Genomic DNA, 27,041 nt, shown 5'->3' on the forward strand with positions numbered 1-27,041 from the left:
TGAAAAGCAAAATGGAAAATGAGATAAAAAAAGTTATCTAAAGAAAAGTAATGTCTAAGAATTAGGATTAAACAAATGGAAGCTATTGACTTTATGAGAAACCAAGACACAATAAAGCAAATCCAAATGAATAAAAAAAGAAAAGATGGCAATATGAAATATCTCCTTGGAAAAACAGCTGAACCAGAAAATAGATCCAGGAGAGATCATTTGAAAATCACTGGACTACCTGAAAACCATGACAAAAATAAGAGTTTAGACATCATTTTCCAAGAAATTGTCAGGGAAAACTGCCCTGACATTTTAGAAGCATAAGGTAAAATAGGAATTGAAAGAATCCACCAACAACCTCCTGAAAGAGATGCCAAAAGGAAAGCTTCCAGGAATATTATAGCCAAGTTCCAGAGCTCCCAGGTCAAGGAGAAAATATTGTATGCAGATAGAAAAAAAAGAATTCAAATACTGTGGAGCTACTTTAAGGATAAAACAAGAACTAGCAGCATCTACATTAAAGAATCAGATAGCATAGCATGTGATATGTCAGGAGGGCAAAGGAATTGGGAATACAGCTAAGAATCACCAACCCAACAAAACTGTGTATAATCTTTCAGAGGAAAAATGGGACTTCAATGAAAGAGAGGAATTTCAGGCATTTGTGATGAAATGACCTGAACTGAATAGAAAATTTGACTGTCAAATACAAGACTCATGAAAAACAAAAAATGGTAAACAGGAAAAAGAAATCATGAGGGACATTAAAATATTAATCTGTATATATTCCTACATGGGAAGAGAATACTGATAAAAATTTTCTCAGTATTAGGGCAGCTGAAAGGACAAAGGTCTTAACTGAATATGCAGGGATGTTATATGTAAAGCATTTTTTAAAAATTATCCTTGTTTTTTGTGGGACAGGCAGAGTGGGGTGGCTTATGTATAGGGCCAAATTTGGGCTTGGGGCCTCCTGGGTCCAGGACTGGTGCTTTGTCCACTGTGCCATCTAGCTAACCCATGATGACATCTCTAAAATAAAGTTAAGGAGTAGGAGGAATGCACTGGAAGAAAGGGAAAGTTAGAGGTAGACTGTTAAAAGTTACTCACATAAAAGAAATAAGAAAAAACTTATGGATGGGAGAGGAAGAGGAGGAGTGGGGGAGCAAGTGAACCTTATTATCATCAGAATTGGCTCAAAGAGGGAATAACATACATACTCAAGTGGGTATAGTAATATATTGTGCCCTGAGGGAAAGTGGGAGGGGGAGGAGATAAGGGAAGAGGGGGGAGAGGGGAAGAAAAGAAGGGAAGATTGGGGGAGGGAGTAATAAAAAGCAAAACACTTTTGATGGAAGGTAAAGATGTTCTGCATAACTGCACATGTATGACTTATATTAAATTGCTTGAGCTTCATAGGGACGGTTGAGGAGGGAATGAGGTAGAAAATTTAGAACACAGAATTAGCTCAAATATCTTCATCTCATCAGAGTGGCCTCAAGGAGGGAATCATGTCCACACCCAATTGGCAGGAGTAATCTAACCCTGCAGAAAAGCAGGAGGGGAAGAGGATAAGTTGGGAAGGGTGAAAGAAGGGAGGGCAGATAGGGGAGGGGATAGTCAGAAGGAAAACACTTTTGAGGAGGAATAGGGTAAAAGAAGATAGAAAATAGAGAAAATATCATGGGAAGGGAATATGATGGAAGGAAATATTTATGATGATTGATTATAATGGCAAAATGTTTGGTACCTACTTTGCTGGGCTATTGTGAAGAAAATTCTTTGTCGAGTTTAAGGTACTATATAAATATTATGATGAACAAGCTGTTATCAGAAAAACCTGTAAAGATCTACGTGAACTGAAGCCCAGTGAAGTGTACTATATACAAAATAACAGCAATAGTGTAAGATGATCTGCTGGGAAGCAGGTGGTTATTTTCAGCAATGCAATAATCCAGTATAACTTTGAAGGACTTATGAAAATTGAAACCCATCTAGAGAGAAAGAACTGATAGTATCTGAAAACAGATTGAAGCATAATGTTTTTGATAGTTCCTTAATCTGAAGTTTTGTTTTTTAACTGTTTTCTCTCACAACCTGGCTAATGTGGAGGTGTTTTCCATGACTCTTCATGTAAAACTTATATTGAATTACTTGAGTTTCTGGGGGTGTAGGCATGGGAAGGGAGGGAGAAAGAGAAGTTGTAACACAAAGTTTAAAAAAATTGATGTTAAAATTTGTTTTTACATGTAATTTGGAAAATTAAATTATTTTGTTTGGGTTTGGGGTTTTGGGAGTTTTTGTGGGGCAATTGAGGTTAAGTGACTTGCCCAGGGTCACATAGCTAGTAAGTGTCAAGTGTCTGAGGCTGTATTTGAACTCAGGTCCTCCTGAATCCAGGGCCAGTGCTTTATCCACTGTGCCACCTAGCTGCCCCCCTGGAAAATTAAATTATAAACAAAAAACAAAACAAGAGTCCTTCTGACTCTTCTTTATGTTTACTATCATATTCTCACATTTAATATGGGCCAGAGAAGCAGATAGGTAAGTTCTTTAGAATTGTCTCTTAAATAATAAAACAAGATTTTAGTGAAAATCAGAAGGGTACTTTCATAAAGAATGTATAATTACTTCAAGCTATTTTTTTCTTGGATTGCTCAAACTTTGTTTTTATTACTTCCAAGTTGTCAGTTACCTGGATGAAGTTACAGAATAAATAACCTCTTAAAAAAAGAGGTATTACTATTGTAATCCCATAGAGCTATATAAGGATTTATAAATTAAGTATTCAGGATTTCAGGGGTGTGCAGAATGTTTTATACATGCCTAAGTAGATAGTTTTGTGAATCGCTATAGCCACCAAATTTATGAAGTAATGACTGAGTCTCTTGGTAATAGATTTTAACTTAGCTCAATTGGTTCTTAGTACATATGGAATCTCTGGGACAATGGATTAAGTCTGCCAGAAGTCTCTCTATTGGTATAACCATTGGCAACCCAGAGTCACCTCCAAGAAATGATGAAACATCAGAATTGAACGTTAGCTGAGCTTCATAAACTCTACAACCATTACTTTCATCATCATTATTATCAAAACACTGAGTATGAAATAATATGAGTAAATGTTTTTCCATTTTAAAAGTTTGGCTGGTTGTTTAATTTCTAAAGATAAAACTAATTATCCTTTCTGCTTCAAGGGCCAGACTAAATGAAATGAAGACCAATAAATAAAGACCAAGTAAAAAAATACATAACTGTAAAAGAATAATTACTACCAAAATACTTAGTAGTCAGTAGCAAGAGCTACAAATTAATGAAGGGGCTTGTAAGAGAATAGGCAAAAGTAGGGGAAAGGGTATGCAGATTTCAAATAGTCATCTTAGCTGGGTATAGCTTGCTATTAGAGAAAAACAAAAAAATTCATTCAATTGATACTTGTTAGGGAAGAAACTGAAATCAAGTGGCTTGTGAAGTAAGATCACTAAGAAGCCATATGTGTGTTAAGCAGATTGGATTGCAAAGATTAGACTAAAAAAAAAGATATTGACAGGAAAGGAAATGGGGCTAAAGTTAATAAAGTCATTTTCTTATGATGCTAATGTACTTTTCCTATAAGGTAGGACTGATCATTTCATTTGATTCCTCAAGAAGCTCCAAAAGTTCCCCTTTGCTTCTTGAATGAAACACAAACCACTCCATTAGGTACTTTATGCCCTAGTCTATTTTTCCTGGTGGATTGCCTCATATTACGTCTTCTTATGGTTCTTCTAATATCCAGCCTCATATAAAACATTAGATCATCTGCTTCCATGTTCTTGAAGGGACAAGGGTATCTCCTGCCTACAACATTCTCTCTCCTCACCTCTGCCTCTTAGGACACCCAGGCCCCTCCAAGGTTCAGATGAACTTCAACCTCTTTCAAAATTCCTTACTTAATCCTCCTGATTCTCTACTTTGATAACATTTATATCTATATCAACTATATCTATATCCAAATCTACATCTATATCTATATCTACATCTACATCTACTACATCCATATCCATATCCATACCCATACCTATGTCTATGTCTATGTCTATGTCTATATCTATGTTCATATCTAAGTCTATATCTAAATAAAATTATATATAAGATCCATGACCATTTCCGAGTCTTTGGATATTTCCAAGAACCTAGAATAGTGCACCTCATATGGTAGGTCATTGATTAATGCTCATTTGCTTGATAACCATGTCCTGGAGGTTGTTGTGACAACAAAGGACAAATAAGGACAAGTCCTGGCAGCTGTAAGGCTTTTGAGACAGAGCCACTAATGGCCAGTTTTTCTTTAGAGGATCAGTCAATATAAGTTTATAGAAGTTTATTACCTGAATATTGACCACTAGTTTATTTTTCCCCAGTCATTGCCAACTATTAAACCGTCTTCTCTAAGATGGGCAGTTGTAAATGTTGGTGACGAGAGTGTCAATATCCATAAAATCATGCAAAATTAAAATATTAAATTGAGACTATATAGACAGAGAATTAGAATGGAATGGGGGGGGGGGAAGAAACTCAACCTAGGATTCCAGAATAATTAAAAATCCTTCTAACATATATTAGCTAAGTGATTCTGGTCAACTTATTTAACATTTCTTTGGCTCAAGCAAGAGAACTGTTGATCATTATCAATGGAGGTAGTTTCCACACCAAGAGTTCTTCACACTAATGAAATCAGAGTCTCAATCACATATGCAAAACAGATAGATAGAACATGCATATATAGACATATACATATTATGTGTCTACATGTATCTATACATATGTATATAAATGAAAACAAGATTAGGAAAGAGAGAATACTTTCGAGATCCCCAGAAATCAAAACTTTCACAAAAAAGTGAGAGGGAAAATAGTAACCCTGTTACTTTTCATCCTACTGCTGGATTTTCTCTTATGTCCAGTGTCCATTAAGATCTTGCTAATTTGCCTGCTAGGATTAATTATAAACCATGATTATTGATACAACTAATCATAGTTAGAAAGGGAGAAAATTTAGGGATCCTGAAATTCAAATCCATTCCTATCTATAAGAACATGACTCCCTGTAAAAGTAAATTTGTTTTTATGTTATGTAGAATATGTAAGTTCAGACTTCTTATGGGAATGGAATGGAACAGACCAGGAAAAATAATGATGGATAAGGCAAAAATTGATATGACTCACAGGTGGGCAGAAGAGCATGAAAATACTCTCTTGAGGTATGTATAACTACCGTGTCTTCCATCAGTGACAATTGTTTGTGTTCATCATTAAATATAATCATGTTGACAGGAGGGAAAGAAAAGAAGGATGTTTTTTTAGCAAGTCCTTTCATTAAAATTTGGAGAAATTGCATTTAATTTTAAATTATTAAATTGAAGTATTAACTGTTAAAATACAAACCCATGAACAACAACCCATCTGTGTATACATCAGTACTCACTTGTGCCTGCTTTATTGAAAAGCTGAGGACCAAGCTCACAGAAAAATCAAAATCAATTTGTCTTGGCTAATGGTTTGTGAAGGAAGCAAATGCTGGGGTTTGTCAACCCCTGGCCCTGTCAGTAACTTAGAAGATGAAATAACAGACTACCTTTTGAAATGTTACTTATAGTTTTAATGGCATAAGAAAAAGGAATTGGATTCCAGATGCTGTAAAATTCAGCTGCATTGATGAAATTCTGATCAGAGGAAGAAACTTGGCAACCAGAATTAAACAGGGATAAGTGAACTTTGCATAATCAAAGTTAAATATTAATTGTAGCCAAGCAACAAAAGGCAGATAATGCAAGCAAAGTATATTAACATAATTAAATAAAATATAATAGATTTTTCTTTCAAACTTGAATTCTTATATCAAGCAAATGGAATTCCAAAAGTGCCTAGCTAAACACAAATTTGGTATATATTAAGTACTACAATAATTCCTGACAAGAGTACTAATTTGTATCTGTATTAATTATGTATGGTCAAAATATCTCAGAGATAATAATGGACTAATTTACACAATGGCATGAGATGAGATAGTTTTTCTTTCTTAGATACATAGATACCTAGAAATATAGATAGATAGATAGATAGATAGATAGATAGATAGATAGATAGATAGATAGATAGATAGATAGATAGATAGATATAGAATAGCTAGATATGGCTATATAGATAGGTACACACACACACAAACATATATATGTATATATGAATAACCATATAAACAAACATGCACAAATAAATACATACTTGTACTATACAATGTATTTATATATTCTATATAGCATTAGGTTTATACACATACAGTTTCCTTTGAATTAGTATTAATTTCCTTTTAAAGATAAATTTATTTGAAACAGTTTGTTTGAGCATCAGTATTGGCATAGTGAAAAGCACAGAACTAAAAATCAGATTTGCTTTATTCTTGATATGCCTCCACTAAAGTCATATTTTGATGCCTTGTCCCAAAATAGAGATGACTTTATTTTGCTTAAGAATATACCAAGGGGAGAAGCAGAGACAAGATGACAGAGAGACGCCAGGAATTTGCCTGCCTTCTCCTGAGTTTCCCTCAAAAACAACATTAAATCAAGCCTCTAAACAGATTCTGAAACTACAGAACCTAGAAAAAGACAGAGAGACACAGTCTTCCAAATTGGGATAATTTAGAAGACTTCAGGAAAGGTCGGTCGGTCTTACTTGGGAAAGAGGGGAATAAAGTGCAGCTCAGCACAGCAAAGCTCTGAGTGGGTCTGGGCAAGTTGGCAGGAGTCTCTTTGCCACAGCAGAGCAACTGAGGCCCCTGGGTCCTGTCTCAGCAGCCTGGTGGCACAGAAGGGCAGTTGTGAGACCCAGCATTACCAACAGACAGGTAAAACTACCAGCTAGAGAACCACCCACAGGACAGGTACAGCTTGGTCAAGCCATCCCAGCACAGGGAGCAGGTCTAGGGCTATAAGGAATCCACAAGCTACAGAGGCCTCAGAGCAGAAACCCAGTGACCTGTCCTCTATCCCCCAGCAAAAGAAGCTTGAAACAGTGGCTCCTTTTGCCCCAGGATAGACCTCAACTTTAAAACTTAAAAAAAAAAAAAGACAAGCTACAATGTGAGTAAGGAACAGAAAAGGACCCTTACAATTAAAAGCTTTTGTATTCACAGAGAAGATCAAAACACAAATTCAAATGAGGACAATACTCTCAAGATGTCTCTGGGGGAAGATGAATTGGTCTCAAGACTAAAAAGTCTTGGAAGAGATCAAAAAGGATTTTAAAAATCAAATGAGAGAGGTAGAAAAAAATGGAAAAATAAACGAGAGAAATGAAAGTTACACAAGAGAATTATGAAAAAAAAGAATCAAAAACTTAGAAAAGGAAACTCAAAATTGCCTGAAGAAAATAATTCCTTAAAAATACAATTGTCGGGCAGCTAGATGGCACAGTGGATAGAGCACTGGCCCTGGATTCAGGAGGACCTGAGTTCAAATACAGCCTCAGAAACTTAACATTAGCTGTGTGATCCTAGGCAAGTCACATAACCCAAATTGCCTCACCCGAAAAGAAAAGAAAAAAAAATACAATTGTCCAAATGGAGAAAACATGGTCAAATGAAAAAGGAGGTACAAAAACTCAGTGAAGAAAACAATGATTAAAAATTAGAACTGGGCAGATGGAAGCTAATGACTCCATGAGACACTAGGAATCAGAATCAAAACAGAATCAAAAGAATTAAAAATAATTGAAGAAAATGTGAAATGCCTCATTGGAAAAAACAACTGACCTGGAAAATAGCTCCATTAGACATAATTTGAGAATTATTGGACTATCTGAAAGCCATGTTCAGAAAAAGAATCTAGATACCATATTCCAGGATATTATCAAGGAAAATAGCCCTGATATACTAAAATAGTCATTGAAAGAAAGATATACCAAAAGGAAAACTCCAAGGAATATTGTAGCCTAATTCAAGAATTATCAGGTAAAGGAGAAAATAGTACAAGCAGCCAGAATGAAACAATTTAAATATTATGGAGCCACAGTCAGGTTTGTACAGGACCTGGCAACTTCAACATTAAAGGATGAGAAGGCTTGGAATATGATATGCCAGAAGGTAAAGGAGCTTGGATTGCAACCAAGAATCTACTACCCAGGAAAACTGAGCATTGTCTTTCAGGGAAAAATATGGTCATTCAAAGAAATAAGGGACTTAAAAGGGGGGACTTTTCTTGATGAAAAGACCAGAACTGAACAAAAAATGTGATCTTCAAGTACAAGACTCAAGAGAATCATCCAAATGTAAACAGGGAAAAAATGTTATTCAATAAGGTTAAACTGTTTAAATTCCTGCAGGGGAAGATAATACTTATAACTCAAGAACTGTATCTCTATTTGGGCAGATAGAAGGAGTATACATAGAGGGTATAAATATAAATTTTCTTTGATGTGATGACATAAAGAAAATTAAGGGATAAAAAAAGGAGTATGTGGGGAGAAGAGGAAAGAGGAGATGGAATAGGGTTAATTATAAAATATGAAGAGGTGCAAAAAATCTATTACAATAGAGGGAAAGAAGGGAAGGGTGAGCATTGTTTCAACCTTACTCTCATCAGATTTGGTTCAAAGAGGGAATAACTTATATGCTCATTTGGATAAAGAAATATATTTTATTCTTTAGAGAAGCAAAATGATAAGGGGGAAGGGAGGCACTGTTAGAAGGGAGAGCAGAAGTGGGGGAAAATGGGTAAAGAAAAGGGAGGGGGACTGATAAGATGAAGGGCAGACTGGGGAAGTCAGGGTTCAGAAGGAAAATGCTGATAAGGAGAAATAATGTGAAAGAAGATAAAAAATACAAAGGGGGAAAATAGGATGTAGGGAAATAGTCAGCTAGTATTCATAACTGTGAATGTGAATGGGATGAACTCTCCAGTACAATAGAAGTGAATAGTAGAGTAGATTAAAAACCAGAATCCTATACAATGTTGTTTACAAGAAACACATCTGAAGCAGAGAGATACACACAGAGTAAAGGGAAAGGGTTGGAGCAGAATATATTATACTTCAGCTGAAGTAAAAAAAAAAAAAAAGCAAGGGTAGCAATCCTTATCTCAGACAAAGCAAAAGTAAAATTAGATTCAATTAAAAGAGATAAAGAATGAAACTATATCTTGCTAACAGGTACCATAAAAAATGAAGTAATACCAATACTAAATATATATGCACCAAGTGGTATAACATTCAAATTCTTAGAGCTGCAAGTGGAAATAGATAGCAAAACTATACTAGTCGGGGATCTGAACCTTCCCCTCTCAGAATGAGATATATCTAACCAGAAAATAAATAAGAAAGATGTTATAGCTGCAGCTAGGTGGCACATTGGATAGAGCACCAGCCTTGGAGTCAGGAGAACCTAAGTTCACATCCGGCCTCAGACACAACACTTACTAGCTGTGTGACCCTGGGCAAGTCACCTAACCCTAATTGCCTCAAAAAAAAAGAAAGAAGTTAAAGAGGTGAATAGAATTTTAGAAAAGTTAGATATGATAGAAATCTGGAGAAAGTCAAATGGGGATAGAAAGGAATATACTGTTTTCTCAGTGGTACATAGCATGTACACAAAGACTGATCATTTATTAGGGCACAAAACCCTCACATGTAGAAAGGCAGAAATAGTAAATACATCCTTTTCAGATCAAGATTCAATAAAAAATATATATGTGATAAAGAGTCATGGAAAGATAGATTGAAAATTAATTGGAAACTAAATAATCTCATCCTAAAGAATGAGTGGGTCAAACAACAAATCAAAGAAACAATCAAAAACTTCATCCAAGAAAATACCAATAATGAGACAACATACCAAAACTTATGAGGTATATCCAAAGCAGTGCTTAGGGGAAATTTTATATCTCTAAATGCTTACATTAATAAACTGGAGAAAGAGGAGTTCAATGAATTGGGCATGCAACTAAGAAAACTGGAAAAATAACAAATTAATAATCCCCAATTAAATACTAAATTAGAAATTCTGAAAATCAAAGGAGAAATTAATGAAATTGAAAGTAAGAGGGGGCAGCTAGGTGGAGCAGTGGATGGAGCACTGGCCCTGGATTCAGGAGGACCTGAGTTTAAATCTGGCCTCAGACACTTGACACTTACTGTGTGACCCTGGGCAAGTCACTTAACCCTCATTTGCCCCGCAAAAAAAAAAAAAAGAAAAGAAAAGAAAAGAAATTGAAAGTAAGAAAACTATAGTATTAATAAATTAAACCAAGAACTGGTTCTATGAAAAAACAATAAAATAGATAAAACTTTGGTTAGTTTGATTTAAAAAAAGAAAGAAGAAAACCAAATTACCACAATCAAAAACAAAAGTGGTGAATGCACCACCAAGGAATTGGAAATTAAAGCAATAATTAGGAATTATTTTGCTTAACTGTATGCCAATAAAGTGACAATCTAAATTGCCCAGATTAACTGAAGAGTAAACAAAATCCTTAAAGAGTTCCATTTTATAAAAAGAATTTGAACAAGCCATCAATGAAGCCCCTAAGAAAAGATCTACAGGGCCAGATGGATTTACGAGTTAATTCTACCAAACATTTAAAGAACAATACTGTATAAATTATTTGGAAAAATAAATGAAGAAGGAGTTATACCAAATTCTTTTTATGACACAAATATGGTTTTGATATGTAAACCAGTCAGAGCTAAAACAGCAAGACAATTATAGAACAATTTCCCTAATGAATATCGATGGAAAAATCGTAAATAAAATATTAGCAAGGAGATTACAGCAATTTATCACCAGGATAATACACTATGGCCAAGTGGAATTTATACCTGGAATGCAGGACTGGTTCAACATTAGGAAAACTATCAATATAATAAACCATTTCAATAACAAAACTAACTAAAATAATATGATTATCTCAATAGATGCAGAAAGGACTTTTGACAAAATACAGAATTCATTCTTATTAAAAACATGAGAGCATAGTAATAACCGCAGCTTTCCTTAAAATGATAAGCACTATCTACCTAAAACCATCAGCAAACATTTTGTGTAATGTGAATAAATTAGAGACATTCCCAATAAGATCAAAAGTGAAACAGGGCTGTCCATTATCACCTCTATTATTTAAGATTGTACTAGAAATGTTAGATTTAGCAATAAGAGAAGAAAAAGGAATTAAAGGAATTAAAATAGGCTAGGAGAAAACAAAACTATCACTTTTTGCAAATATGATTGTATACTTTGAGAATCCTAGAGAATCAATTAAAAAAACTACTTTAAACAATTAACAACTTTAGAAAAGTTTCATGTTATAAGATCAATCCACATAAATCATCAACATTTCTATATATGACCAACAAAGCTCAGCAGCAAGAGATAGAAAGATAAATTCCATTTAAAATAACTGCAGACAATATAAAATATTTGGTAGTCTACCTGCCAAGACAAACCCAGGAACTCTATGAATAGAATTATAAAACACTTTTCACACAAATAAAATCATATCTAAATAAGTGGAAAACTATCAATTGCTCATGGATAGGCCAAGCTAATATAATAAAAATGACAATTCTAACCTAAATTAATTTACTTATTCAGTGCCAATACAGACTATCTAAAAATATTTTATAGAGCTAGAAAAAAATAAGAAAATTCATCTGGACGAACAAAAGGTCAAGAATATCAAGGTAACTAATGAAAAAAAATTCACAAGAAGGTGGGCTAGCTGTACCATATCTGAAGCTATACTATAAAGCGGCAGTCATCAAAACTATTTGGTACTGGCTAACAAATAGAGTGGTAGATCAATGGAATAGGTTACACATAGGAGACACCGTATTAAATGACTTTAGTAATGTACTGTTTGGTAAACCTAAGGACTCCAGCTTCTGGGATAGGAACTCAGTATTTGACAAAATCTCCTGGAAAAACTGGAAAATAGTGTGGCAAAAACTAGGCACAGACCAACATCTTACAATGTATACCAAAATAAGGTCAAAATGGGTACATGATTTAGACACAAAGGGTGATATCATAGGTAAATTAGGAAAGAAAGGAATAGTTTACCTCTCATATCTATGGAGAGAAGAAGAATTTATGACCAAACAAGAAATAGAGAATATTATGAAATGCAAAATGGATGATTTTGATTACATTAAATTATAAAGTTTTTTTTAACAAACAGAAGCAATGCAGCCAAGATTAGAAGGGAGGCAGAAAGTTGGGAAACAACTTTTATAGCCTGTATTTCCTATAAAGGCCTTATTTCTAAAACATATAGAGAACTAAATAAAATTTATAAGAATGCAAGTCATTCTCCAATTGAGAAATGGTGAAACGACATGAACAGGCAGTTTTCTAATGAAGAAATCAAAGCTATATATTGCCATATTTTTTAAAAAATATCCTCTAAATCACTATTGATTAGAGAAATGCGAATTAAAACATCTCTCAGGTACCACCTCACACCTATCAGATTGGCTAATATGACAAAAATGAAAATAATAAATATTGGAGAAGCTGTGGAAAAATTGGAACACTAATGAATTGTTGTTAGAGCTGTGAACTGATCCAACCATTCTGGACAGCAATTTGGAACTATGGCCAAAGGGCTAGAAAGCTACATATACCCTTTTACCCAGCAATAACACTATTAGGTCTTTATCCTGAAAAGATCACAAAAAAGGGAAAAGGACCCACATGTACAAAAATATTTATAGCTTCTCTTTTTGTGGTGGCAAAGAATTGGATAGTGAGGGGATGCCCATCAATTGGGGAATGGCTGAACAAGTTGTGATATTATTATGTTGTAAGAAAGAATGAGCAGGCAGATTTCAGGAAAAAATAACTGGAAGGACTTACTTGAACTAATATGAGTGAAATCAGCAAGACCAGTATCACAGTATCAACAACACTGTGTGATGACCAACTGTGATAGACTTAACTCTTCTCAGCAATTCAATTTTGCAAGATAAATTCCAAAGGACTTATGATGAAAAATGTTCTCCACAGACAGAAAAAAGAACTGTGAAATCTGGATGCAGATTGAACCAGACTGTTTCTACTTTTTGTTTTTCATTTTTCTTTATGAGGTTTTCCCCTTTTGTTCTGATTCTTTCATAATATGACTATTGCAGAAATGTTTAATGTGATTGTACATATATAAACTCTATCAGATTGCTTGCTGTCTTCGGGAGGGGAGAGGGAAGAGAGGGAGAAACATTTGGAACTAGAAATTTTATAAAAATAAATGTAACTATATGTACCTAGAAAATAATAAAATACTTTTATGACTAAAATGAATGAATAAATGAATGAATGAATGAATGAATAAAGTAGAAAATGTATTTATGAATGATAGGTGAATAGATAGATAGATAGAAATGAATGGATGAATAGAAGAATTAAGTAATTTGGAAAGGAAAAAGAAAAGAATACACCAATAAAACACAATGACACATTGTTCCAAGCCAGAAGAGCTTCAAATACAAATCACTTGAAGTAAACTTTGTCAGATATTTGAAAACCAGTTGAGCTGTTAAAAGTGACTCATCAACAAATTGGTCACAGGCTGATTCATTTGGGGGTTGCAATAACTCTTCATGAGCTCCTCCTAATTTATAGGGTAGTTGTGCTAGTCAAGAGCATACAAACCAATTAAATTACAAATCATTGAGATAATTAATTATGTGGTTCATTAGCTATTAGTACCTGAACAATGCATGTACCTCTCTGGGCCTCTACTTCCTCAACTATCAAGCCCATCAAGTTATAGTACCATATTTATTCTTCTTGTTTTGCTAAACTCTGAGAAAGATTAACCTGCATGTCCATCCCCTCACCACCCACTCACCACCCAAGCTGCTGAACTCTGCCTTCCATTATCAGTCTACTGAAAATGATCTTTCCAAATTCACCCATGATCTTTTTTTTCTTTTTTTTTTTTTAAGTGAGGCAATTAGGGTTAAATGACTTGCCAAGAGTCACACAGCTAGTTAGTGTCTGAGCCCGGATTTCAACTCAGGTACTCCTGACTCCAGGGCTGGTGCTCTATCCACTGCACCACCTAGCTGCCCCCACCCATGACCTTTTAATTGACAAATTCTTGTTTGTTCCTAATCATCCTTGACTTGTCTGTAGCTTTTCATACTATTGACCTATGATTTCTTCTTTTCTTGGTATGCTGTATTCCACTGATGTGTTAACACTATACTCTGTTGGATTTCTTACACACTGTTTATTTATTTTTGGCTGTTTTATTTATGTTTTTTGTTGTGCCATTATAAGTATTTTCATAACTTAAGAACATCAGAATCACCACACTACATGATATCTCATCTTTCTTGTACTTTCTGCAGCATTTAACATTGTTGGCTATCTCCTCCTTCTTGAATTTTTTTTTCCATTTATGTGACATTATCCTCCCTTTGTACTCCTAATTGCTGGACTGTTTTTTCTTGGTCATTTTCTTTTTGTCACCTTCCTTCCTCTCTTCTCAAATGAGAATATTCCTTGACTGTTCTCAGTTCTCTTTTTCTTGCTGTAATATTTCTTCATGAGATGATCCAGTCACATGGACTCACTTAATACATGTATTGTAGCTGACTATTTACATTGATTTATGCATTTATCCTCCTTCTCCTTCTTAAGTTCCAGTGTTACATTCGTAACTTCCAAATGTCTTTCTCCACCAGAATGCCCAACTGGCACCTCACATTCAGCATATCCCTAACCAAATATTTACACCTTCTCTTCTTCTCAACTTCTTCATTTCTGTTGACATCAGCAACATTTTCTGAGCCATCCAAACTCAAGAGCTTAGAGTACCCTAATCCTTTCTTGCCCTCTAAATAGATTCAGTTGGCAAGCCTAGTTCTCCCTTGGAAAAATCATGTACATCTATCCTCCCTTTCTACTTCTAAGAAAATCAATCTAATTTAGGTCCCTGCTTATTCTCCCTTGGACTACTATAATAGCTTCCTAACTCTTCTGTCATTTTCCCATTTCTCCTTTCTCGAATGCATCCTTCACACTGCTGCCAAAAAAATATTAATAGTTTACGCCTCTTATCCTGTCCTTCTCATTCTTAAAAACTTTCCAAACACCTCTAAGCCTAAAATATAATCCCTTCATAGCTTTACCACATAAAAGTTTTCTCTTTCTCTGATGCTCAGGTAAGGCATCTCCCTCTTCATGGAGTCTTCCTTGTTCCCCATCTGAAAGTAGTCTCTCTCCCTCAGGTTTTTCCAAAGTTATTTGCCCAGACACTGCTTTTCCCCCTCCCCCCATTTCTTTGTATTTTGTCTTGTATGATACTTATTTGCATTATTTCTATATCTTCTCTCACCCCATTTAGGCTACTAGCTCCTTGTGGGCAAAGTTTTTATTGGTTTTCATGTTTATCTCCCCATCACAGGACTTGTTAAATAGACTAAATGATTGATAACACTGTTAAGTTTAAATATGCGAAATAAAAAGTCAGAACAGGTGAGCTGTGGTGTGTCTGTCAGTTACAAATTTGCTATTTTAAGTCCCCATCATCATTGGTTAGAATGCATGCAGAGTATTATATTAATTTATTATTAATTATATAAATGATATAAATATTTGGGCATAATATTTTGGGAAGAATATTAAGAACATAAAGAGCCTTGAGGGGAAAGTCACTGGTATGGTCAAAACCAAAAACAAAAACAAAAAAACAACTTGAGATTATGCTATATGAGAACCAGTTAAGGGAGCCAAGGGTGTCTCATGCAGAGATGGGGCATGGGGTCCTATACAATAGTAGTCTTTTGATATCTAAAGAGCTGTCACGTGTAAGAGAAATTTTTCCTACTTGTCAACAGAGAATAAAAGGAAAAAAAATTTAGGATAGATGGATGAAAGTTACAGAGATATAGGTAAGTTCAAGGCTCAACATAATAAAAAAAAAAAACACTCCTCCGAATAAGAATTATCTAAAAATAAAAGGGGCTAATTAAAAAAGTGATAAGCTTTTCCTTAGTAAAACCTTAAAATGATGGCCATATTACTACTTTGGAGTGATATCATAGAGAAGGTATTTGATTACATGTAGTGGAATAGATGGCCTCAGGTCTCTTTCCCTATAAAATTCTGCTATTCTATGATATTGAAGGTCAGTTTCCTCTTTCAGTAAGGAAAATAATCTCTTTGAAGAATGAAACTTTTTAAAAGATTGGAATAATATCACTTGTTAAATATGTCCCTCACCCCCAACCAGAAAGTCATCACTTGTAGCAAAAATGTTTAAAAAACAAAGGGGGTGGGACAGCTAGGTGGCACAGTGGATAGAGCACTGGCCCTGGAGTCAGGAGTACCTGAGTTCAAATCCGACTTCAGACACTTAACACTTACTAGCTGTGTGACCCTGGGCAAGTCACTTAACCCCAAATGCCTCACAAAAAAAACAAAAACAAAAACAAAAAAACAAAGGGGGAAAAAGCAGCTCAGCAAACTAGTCATGATACTAACCATGTCTAATGGTATATGCAAATAAGGTGCTTTATGACTAAGAGGGTAATACCTCATTTTCTAGGGAAGGCAAATTATATATACAACCCCAATAAAGTAAGGAATTTCATGCCTGAAGATCTGCCAGAAGATGGTAAATGCTAAAATTCACAAGATGAATGGTATGTTTAGTAAACTGAGTCAAAATGGACTTTTTGAATGTGCATGATGTTGTTTTGAAAATCTGGTTCCTTGCCTATGTTTATTGTTTTCTTCCTCTTTCAGACCTTGATGGTTCACAACTGGTGATGTGCATTTCTGGACACTGATAACATTTCTGGACATCTCATGCTTGGTACCAGCATATTTTTTAAATTAATTTAGATTGTTACTATGAGATAGTATTTTCCAGTTCCAAACCACCAATTTACAAATGCCCTGCTGTTGCCAGTAACTACAGTTGCAGCTAAACTAAGGTGATGAAAGCCATGACTAGCACCAGTGCCCACCAATGTAAAATATCCAGGGCCACATTGGTAAGTGTTGGTCTCTCTGCTACCACAAGGAAAAGTTTCTCTGACTGTTTTAACTTGTTGTTCCAAGGGTCAGTAGTTTTCTTGCCTCAGGCCTTCTGTACTATGTCCCCAAATGCTACATACTCACATCTAAATTCTGAGTCTGTTGACTTCTCCCTAAGTGCTCTCTTTTCAAATACAGAACCTATTTAGGTTCATCCCTATGTTATTCAAATAATTATAAAATTGTGGGACTGTCCACTGAGGGCCCAGACCTCAGAGTAAGCAAACAATATACTCTTCCTGCTGCTATTTCTGCTTCTCCCCTTCCTTCTCCTCTACTCAGAGACTTGCATTTCTCTTTCCTCCTCACTTGAAAGCCACCAGGGAAGAGAAAGCAGTATAGTTTATTGAAACCTTTTTGTATGAACATTCAGTTCTGAATCATTAGCCATTTAAAAGATTTTCATCATCAAGGTGGTTGGAAATGGAATATAGCTGCTCATGCTCTGACTCTAAGAAAGGTATCCTCCATTACATATTTCCAGAAGTGAGCTCATCAAGCCTCCATGTGGTATGGCAACATGTAGAACATAAAGTGCATACTCTCCCTGGGCCTTTATTGCCCAGGCTCCCATCACACATATATCTTACAGGGCTTATCATCACAGTCTTCACAATGTTTCTATTAATCAGTGGCTCCTTTACTATTGAACTCACTTCTTGCTTATTCCAAAATGGAGCAAAAAATGTGTCTGAGGTTTCATCACCAGACTCTCCTGCTACTATCATACATACTGACATACCCCCTCACATTCCCTCAGTTTCCATACCCTGAAGCTTTACTCTCAATTCATTTGCCACAAGTACCAGGAATTAGCTTCCAATTACTCCTTCTCCACTGATAACCAGCATTGAGAAAATGTTCTGATGCTCTGTAATAGATGTAGGGATAATCAGTTACTATCTTTTCTGTTCAAGTCAGGAATATGCAGTCTAATATTCTTATACTATTAATAATCTCCTTCCTCACCTATCCCAAATTCCTAGGTTAACCACATCATGTAGGGCATTTTGACTCTGTGTAGGTTTTGTAACTGACACAAACATAGGAAAACTTGGAATACAATGTATGAGTAGTGATTCATAATTAAGTCACTAACTATATTGTTCTATAAAAAACACCTTTATCTGACAAACATCTATTTATTCTCTAATCTACTTCTTACAATTTCCACTTCTTGGACCTACTTCTGGTTTTTTTGTTTGTTTGTTTGTTTTGTTTGTTTTTTTTAGTGAGGCAATTGGGGTTGTGACTGGCCCAGGGTCACACAGCTAGTAACTCTTAAGTGTCTGAGGCTGGATTTGAACTCAGGTACTCCTGACTCCAGGGCCAGTGCTCTATCCACTGTGCCACCTAGTTGCCCCTACTTCTGTTTTATCATGCTTGTACATAGTAATCCTATTGCCAATGATTTTTTTGAAGGACAAAGAGGGTTAAATGACTTGCCCAGGGTCAGACAGCTAATAAATGTCAAGTGTTTGAGGCTGGATTTGAACTCAGGTCCTCCTGAATCCAGGGCTGGTGCTTTATCCACTGCACCACCTAGTTGGCCCCCTATTGCCACTTCTACATGATATCACATCATGTACAGCTAGGTCCCAAATAATGTGAATAATTAAATCTCTGAAATGGCTGCTTTTAAATTCATACTATTTAAAATAATAATTATTATTATGTAAAATATGGTAATTGGTTTCACTTCAATGGACATATTCATTGCAAATTTGAATTATGTGCCCACTTCAAGGAGTTGATTATTGACACTACTCAGAACCAACTTGAATTTTAAGGTAGCTGGAATACTCACAAACTTTCCTCCCATTGCCCATGATTCTTTAGACTTCAACTCCACTTTACATTGTCCATGTAGACAAATCCAAAGAATATTTAACTTTGAGATACTTTTATATAGAAATTCCAATAACATTGACCTTCTACTTGACCGCTGCAAATGAAAATCTAAATGTACAATCTCCATGAGCACAAGATGTATATTTATAAGAAGCACACATTTTGTTTGACAGGCATTTTTTCATCAGGGCTGGACTGTCCAAGAGAAAAAAGGGCAACAACATTCCTCTAGATCATTCCCCTCTAAATAATGCATATAAACCTGTCTTTATTTTAGCTTAAAGTAATTGCAAATCCTATTTCTTAGTTTTTGTTCATTTAAATGCAACCAACTGGAGCAGTTTGGTAAATCTGATACTAATAAGGTGACACATTGCATACAAAATGGTCCATTTCCATTTGTACCATTATGTTGTTATCCAAACATAGCACAATAGATAGAAGAAGAAATCAATATATATTGATGATTGCAAATCCCCAATCTAGGTTACCCTTGGTTTTGTTCAAATATTTCTGCAGTCTGCTTTCTCACAAACCAGAGATCAATTAATGGATTTAACTTTTCTATTCAGAAGTTAATTTACCAGGTGTTAAGACTTTTAGAATTTTAGCTCTGAATATCAAAAGAAGGCATGAAGGTATAAGAAACTTTACTCCAATAATTTCTATATGTAAGTCATGACCAAAGGATCCTGGTCAGTTTGACAAGGTTACATAAGGAGACCCATGTTCTTCTTTTGAAGATCTCTCTGAAAGTTATGGTAACCCTTAATTTCATACTGATGTGACTGATTAACTCTCTGATGGTATATGACGGATGCTGAGAATTTGAATACTAACATTGAAACCAATGAGAGTGGGTCATTTGACTGAGCAAAAGCAATTGTATTTGTGCATAAACCTGAAACTGGGGGCTTAAGAAGCCTGAATGTTGATAACTACAAAATTTACTGAGAACTGATTCCCCACCCAGTCCCCTCTTTCCCAGACTAATGAATTGCCTGGGGCTAACCAATCTTTGTCGTTTCCAGACTCTTGATGGACTTATGGACCTTCCCCCAAGGAACGTATCCCCTCCAAATGTTTCCCTACCTTACTCCCAGGACTTTATGTTATTATGTGAGCTCATCTCCATTAAATAGTTTCTATTCAGAGTCAGTAGCTCCTGTATTTAATTTAGGAGTTCTATTATTTCTCTTGTTAAAGGTTAATTTCATTAAGTAGTTGTACATCACTCTGGAGCAATCTTTTGGTTTCTTTTTTGTCCTGTTATCACATAAAAACCCTGTCCTCAGTTCCCATCTTTGGGTATTCCTAGCTTCTGAGCTTTGTGATACCAAGAGCTATAGTTCCTCTGCCCTGATTATAGGCCTTATTTCTCCTATATTGATTGTTTCCTTAATTTCCAAGTTAACAAAGGTGATAAGCTCACAAAAAGAAGAGGAAGTGATCCAATTGAATTCCTAAACCAGGCCTCTTGGAGAGAAGAGGAACAATTGCATCATAAATGGGAGCTCCCTCCACCTAGTTTGAGCAGATTGAGATTATAAAGAATGTGAATCTTAGTACATAAATCCTAGGAAGTTAATTGAGGCACACAGATGTTACTGGATCTGAACTAAGGACAATGCCTCCAGAGCTCAGTATAATGTCTGATACATAGTAGGTGCAGAATAAAATTTTATCGATTCACTTCTAATAAGTCTCAGAATGGAAAAAGAGAATTTGAAACCAAGACTAACTTGTTCCAAGTCTAACACTCTATCACTAAGCCATGCTTTAAGCAGGTAGATAGCATAATGAATTGAGTGTCTGGTCTATAGTAAGGAAGACTGGTGTTAACATCTAGCCTCAGACACTTCCTAACTTTGACCCTTAACTTCTGTCTACTTCAATTTTGTCCACTATAAAATGGGGATAACAATAGCACCTAGAGTTGTGAAAATCAAATGAGACAACATTTTTAAGTGCTTAGTGCAGTGCCTTGCACATAGTAGGTACTATACAAATGCTTATTCCTTTTATTCCTTCTATGTTGCTGCCACTTACTTTCCTTAATTTTCTTTTGTTGATTTTTTTATTCAGAAAATGTAAAGCTTGTGTTGCTCTGAAGATCATTCCTGCAAGAGTGTTACTTTAATCCATTAAATTGAAAAGGCCATAGTTTCAAGGAAAGAGTCTTAAAAAGGAGAAAAATCCCAATTTCTTCAATAGTGGGCAACAGAAATTGTTTTACCAATAAAACAAAGTAGGGCCCTTGGTCCATTTAATCCCACAAGGTAGGCAAAAGGAGATCCTCATTTAGTCAGTAAATATTTTCTTTGATTACATATTATTTTATGTTAAAGGGCCCAAATTTATATGTTGTTGTGTTTGTTTGCTTTTCCATTTTTATTCTTTGTATCAAGAGGTTCTGTCTCTAAGAAGGTCATGAGAACCTTTGGAATTCAGGAAGGACTGAAATACTCTTTAATCTTTCAGTTTCAGGCCCAAGTGAACCTATTGATAAAGCACAAATTCCTCTAATCCATCCTGTCATTTCATTTCCATGAACTTTGACTTCATTTTTCCTATAGACCAAAAAAAAAATCTAACCTTGTATTGCTTTATTTTTAAATATTTTTGATTGTCTTTATTTTAATATTAACATTACTATGACTTACAGAGAATTTAGTCTGTGAGGTTCAAATTCTCTTGAATATTAGACCACTAATTACTTTACATTTCTTTTTTTTCTCAATGAAACCTAAAGCTTTTTGATTCCCTCAAGAGGTAGACAGACTCCCTACCTTTTGTTTTCCAGAATTTCATTTATTGAAAAAAAAAAAGGGGGAAATCTCTGGAGTTTGGTTCCTGGTATTTCTTAGAGACAAGTTAAGTTTAAGTAAAGCCCTTATCTCAAGGTCTTTTTCCCCCTAAAACAATGTTTATTTATAAAGGGGAATAATGAGCAATGTTTATTTATAAGTAATAGGAGACATTATGCAAATTGCCATCAAGGCAATAAACTTTTCGATTTCCTAAATAAAGGCCTCAGGAGGAGCTGGTGCCAAGAGAAGGAAGCTGGCCCTAGGCCTGCCTCAGAGCTGTCACCTCATGGGAGGAATAGGAAATGCTTCCCTTGATTTGTCTCTCAAAAGTCACTCAAAAGGACCACTCAACTATACATCATTTGTTAAATTATTTCTCCCATTCATCCCCAATTAAAGAAAACTATTTTCATTTAAAATATGATTTACTTTTCTTCACACTTTAGATTTATGAGATTTTTTTTAACAGTATGAAAATCCAGTTTCTTGTTCATCAGATTCCTCCCACCCTTTAATTGAGTAATTCATGATTCCACATTATTTTCAATCCCTCCTAAGAAAGGGAAGATGATATAAGAATATATGTTAGTGAATAATATGTCAGTGAAGTGATATAAGACTATATCTGAAGCTATTAAGTACACACTCTGGTACTGGAATGAATATGTGTGTGTGTGTAGGTATTAAAACATATATGTATACATATAATATATATAATATGCATTTGAATACATACATATACACAAACACATATATATACACATACACATACATTTTTTTCCATTCCAGTACCAGAGTGTGTACTTAACAGCTTAATTGCAAATCCAGTGAATGGGCTCTGATTTCCATTAATTAACATGAAGTGAGGATTGGAGTGATAATGGCCTTTATAATCAGTGTTTATAGCAAGACCAGTCTCCTGATCAACTCCTATCAGCAAGAGAGGAAGAATGACATGTGAAAGGACGTTCAGTCTTTAATAGAAGTAAAATCTCAAGTACAAATTACATGTCAGTTCATACAGTCACAATTATCTAGGTAATTCAGTCCAAATCCACTCATTATGCAGTTCAGTTCAATTTAACAAGCATTTACCAACCTCTTACTGATCTGTGAAGCATTAGAGATACAAAGCCAAGACTTAAACAGTCCCTTCCCTAAAAAAGTCTATAATCTACTTGAGGATACTACATATGCAAAGGAAAAATAAAAGTACATATAATACTATACAAATCAATTTCATGGAAAGAACTCTGACAACTGAGATGACCAGGAGAGGTCATTGTGTAAGCAACAGATCCTGAGTTGGGTTTAGAAGGAAGGCTGGTATTATAAGGTACCACAATGAAAAGGAGTACATTTAAAACAGGAGGATTGCCTATACAAAGACATAGCGGTCACCTGAATTATGTAGTTGTCTAATTATTCAAGGAAACACCTCCTGCTTCTCCAAGGGAGTAGAGTGGAGGTGTTTTGTCATGCCCATTCTTTGGGGTTATGTTTCTTTGTCATCTGTTGTTTTGTAATTCTTCTTCCCATTTACATTGTCATAATAATTGTGTATACTGGACTCTACTCACTTCATTCTGTATCCACTCATGTCATGTCATTTTTCTTTAAATTTATATTTGTCATTTCTTACAGCACAGTAGTATTCCATTATATTAATGTACCATGACTTGTTTAAACATTCCCCAATAGATGGACATTTATTTTGTTTACAATTATGTGCTATCACACAAAGTTCTGCTATAAAAGTTTTGATGAATAAGGAGATTTTCTTTTTATTAATGGCCTCCTTGGGTTATAAAACTAGTAATGGAATCTCTGAGTTAAAGTGGATGGGCAGTTTAGTCACTTACATAATTGCAAATTGTTTTCCAAAACGACTATACTGATTGACAGATCTACCAACAAGTATCTGAGGCAGGATTTGAATATGACTTCCTGACTCCCAGTCCAGACTTCTAACCACTCTGTCACATAGCTAAAATTCTGAGTCTTCCATAACATTACTTAGTCCAGAATCATACATAACCTAACTCAGGTAGAATAACATTAAAAGATCAAAGCAAAAAAACAGAAGCATAAACATGAACAACACATATAGAAGAAAAGACAGTTCAACATTTTATATACTGGAACCTATCATCTATTCTTGCTCTTCCTCATGGGAGCATATGTAAATGTCTTTCTTTTCCAAGTATTCAGTCTTGAGAGCAGAGATGAAAGATATCAGAATACTTTTTGGCATGTTATGTCAGAGACTAAGATATGGTATCAGCTACATCTTCTGACTTTACTATGACTAAACAAAGCTATTAGAAAGATTGTTATGCCCACAGAAGAGAATAAACCTAAATAAATAAATAATTAATTAATTACATAATTACATAAATAAATAAATAAATAAATAATTAAGTGAATGAATGAATGAATGAATGAATGAATGAATGAATGAATAAATAACAAAACTCTACCCAGAGGACACTATCCTACTAAGAATACACATTGTAGACAATCCTCCTTGAATGAAATCCTAGAGCCAAAGAAACATATGGAGATATACTCTCTCACACACTAGGATCATAAGGAAAGGCATTTCCAGATTCTTTTGGGGTCAAGAAGTTCCTTATTCTTTGATAATCTCAAACCTTCAAAGCACAGAACTGTATTACAAAAATATATCTTTCCAAAACCAAGGCAAAGAGTTCCTGTTCATTTGTATCAAAGCAAAAAAGTTGCCATGACCAGCAATAGCATTTTATTAGCATCTTTAAGAAAGATAGGAAAGATAGAATGCCTGCTCCAAGGAAGGTTATAATCTACTTGGGAAGGCAATAATAAGAGCTCACATTTTTACAGCACTTTAAGGCTCACAAAGCCATTTTCTCACACTGACTTTGAGGGGTAGGTGATATGGATGGTGTCCCTCTTTCACAGATAGAAAAACCAAAGCTCAGTGTTTCGTGAATTCTCCAGAGCCACATGACCTGTAACTTGTATATTCAGTTCAAATAGGTCAATCTGATTCCAAGTATAGGGCTCTTTTCTCCTCAACAGGAAACAACAAAAGAAAAATCTAAATTCTAAATCATTCTAGGGAAAAACTATAAGAGTTCAAAGGGTAAGAAATTAACGAGGATTGACATTTTCAGTTATGACTTTAGGGGCAACTTGTGATTTGAGGTATGCCTTACAGTATGGGTAACACAGTTAAGTGCTTGGTAGAGGGAAAGCCATTATATGTAAGGATAGTGGTAGAAAACAAAGTTGGCAAAGTAAGGTGAAGCTAAAGCGAATGCCAGGCAGAGGTGTAGTGATTAGATGCAATAGTTATAGGGAACACTGAAAGTTTTTGAGGAGAGTAACATAAAGAAAGTAATAATTCTTTGGAGAGATAGTAAGACAGACTTATTCACTCTGAGTCCAGCAGACTAGATGATAAGGTGAAAATGACTTTCAAATATTGTTGTAGTTCCAGTCCATGTAGACATGTAAAAAACACAAAACTTCACTTTTCTCAGCCTTGCTCTCTTTACCTTTATGTAAATTGGGCATAATAATGTGTGTTTTAACAACTTCAAAGGGTTATTGGAAGGAAAGCACTTTGTAAACCTTAAAGAACTATATGAAATTGAGTTATAATTATTATTTATAGCTTACTATGCAAAAAGGCATCTAGGTGGCACAGTGGATAGAGTATTGGGTCTGGACTCAGGAAGACTCACCTTCCTCAGTTCATATCTGGCCTCAGATACTTACTAGCTGTGTGTCCCTGGGCAAGTCACTTAAACCTGTTTACCTCAGTATCCTCAACTATAAATGCTGGAGAAGGAAATGACGAAGCACTCCAATGTCTTTGCCAAGAAAACCCCAAATGGAGTCACAGAGTCAAACATAACAAAAATGACTGAATAAGAACATGAAAAGAGAATTGACACTGAAGATACTTTTGGTCTTTGGTTCCTCACTTTGGACATGTCTCCAAATAATAATCATCATTTTACCCATGTCACAGCAGGTATATTCTGCATTTAGGAATCTGGATAGTGAGACAAGTGGATTTAAGTTCTTATGAACTTTTTTTTTTAATTTATGAGGGGCTTAAATAGGCTACTCAGATATTACACAGAGACACATAAAAGAGGATTTAATGACTTGAATGACCCTTACTTCCTCCCTCCATCCCTTCCTTCCTTCCTTCCTTTGACTCCTATAAGTATTCAATTATTATATTATAAATAGTGGACGTACTACATATAAATGGATTGAGTTTAAGGCCCAGTTAGGTGGCACAGTGAATGGAGTGATAGGCCTGAAGTCAGGAAGACTCATCTTTCTGAGTCCAAATCTGGCTTCAGACACTTACAAACTGTGTGACCCTGGGCAAATCATTAAACCCTGTTTCCTTTAGTTTTTCATCATAAAATGAGCTGGAGAAGTAAATGGAAATCTATTCCAGTACCTTTGTCAAGAAAACACCAAATGGGATCACAAAGAAGCAGGTTCAACTGAAAAATGACTGAAAAAAATGTAGTTCAAGGGAGTTATTTTCAAAGGATGAAGAAGTTACAAGTCTCTTCTGCTCATAAGATGAAAATTACCAAAAAAATGTTCTCTAAATAAATAACTATTTGGCTCGCTTTAATACCATACTACATCACTTAAAAGTTATAAAAATAGTCTAAGACATAACCTATAAAGTCAATTCTAGATTACTAAAGGATATGGAATAGTTACCCTATGCCCCAAGATTATTGTAAAGGTTGCTGGAATAAAGGTTGCTGCCATTGTTTCTCCAAGATTGTGATAAATTTCTATGTCCTGTCAAATCTCTAATCGGGGAAAGGCAGGAAGGCAGCCTTGAATTATCATCATTACTATTCTGTAACAATTGTGCATCTTTTTCAGAGTATCATTCAAGTAAAGTTGTTCTTACTTCTGAAATCACTGACCATCAAAGTCTTGTTTTCTACCTGGCATTGAAGTTTTGAGGAGTACTATGTTAGAAGAGCTCATGGGGCATAGTTCATGGACAGCCTCTGAATTTATGATTCATCTCTTTTTTTCTTAATAGCATTTTATTTTGGGGGCAGCTGTGAATAAAGTACCGGCCCTGGATTCAGGAGGACCTGAGTTCAAATCTGGCCCCAGACACTTAACACTTACTAGCTGTGTGACCCTGGGCAAGTCACTTAACCCCAATTGCCTCACCAAAAAAAAAAAGAAAATAAATAGCATTTTATTTTTTTCCAATTACATGTAAATATAGTTTACGAAATTAATTTTTTTGAGATTTTTAATTCCAA

This window comes from Dromiciops gliroides, chromosome 3 (assembly GCF_019393635.1).
Source record: "Dromiciops gliroides isolate mDroGli1 chromosome 3, mDroGli1.pri, whole genome shotgun sequence".
Classification (NCBI taxonomy): domain Eukaryota; kingdom Metazoa; phylum Chordata; class Mammalia; order Microbiotheria; family Microbiotheriidae; genus Dromiciops; species Dromiciops gliroides.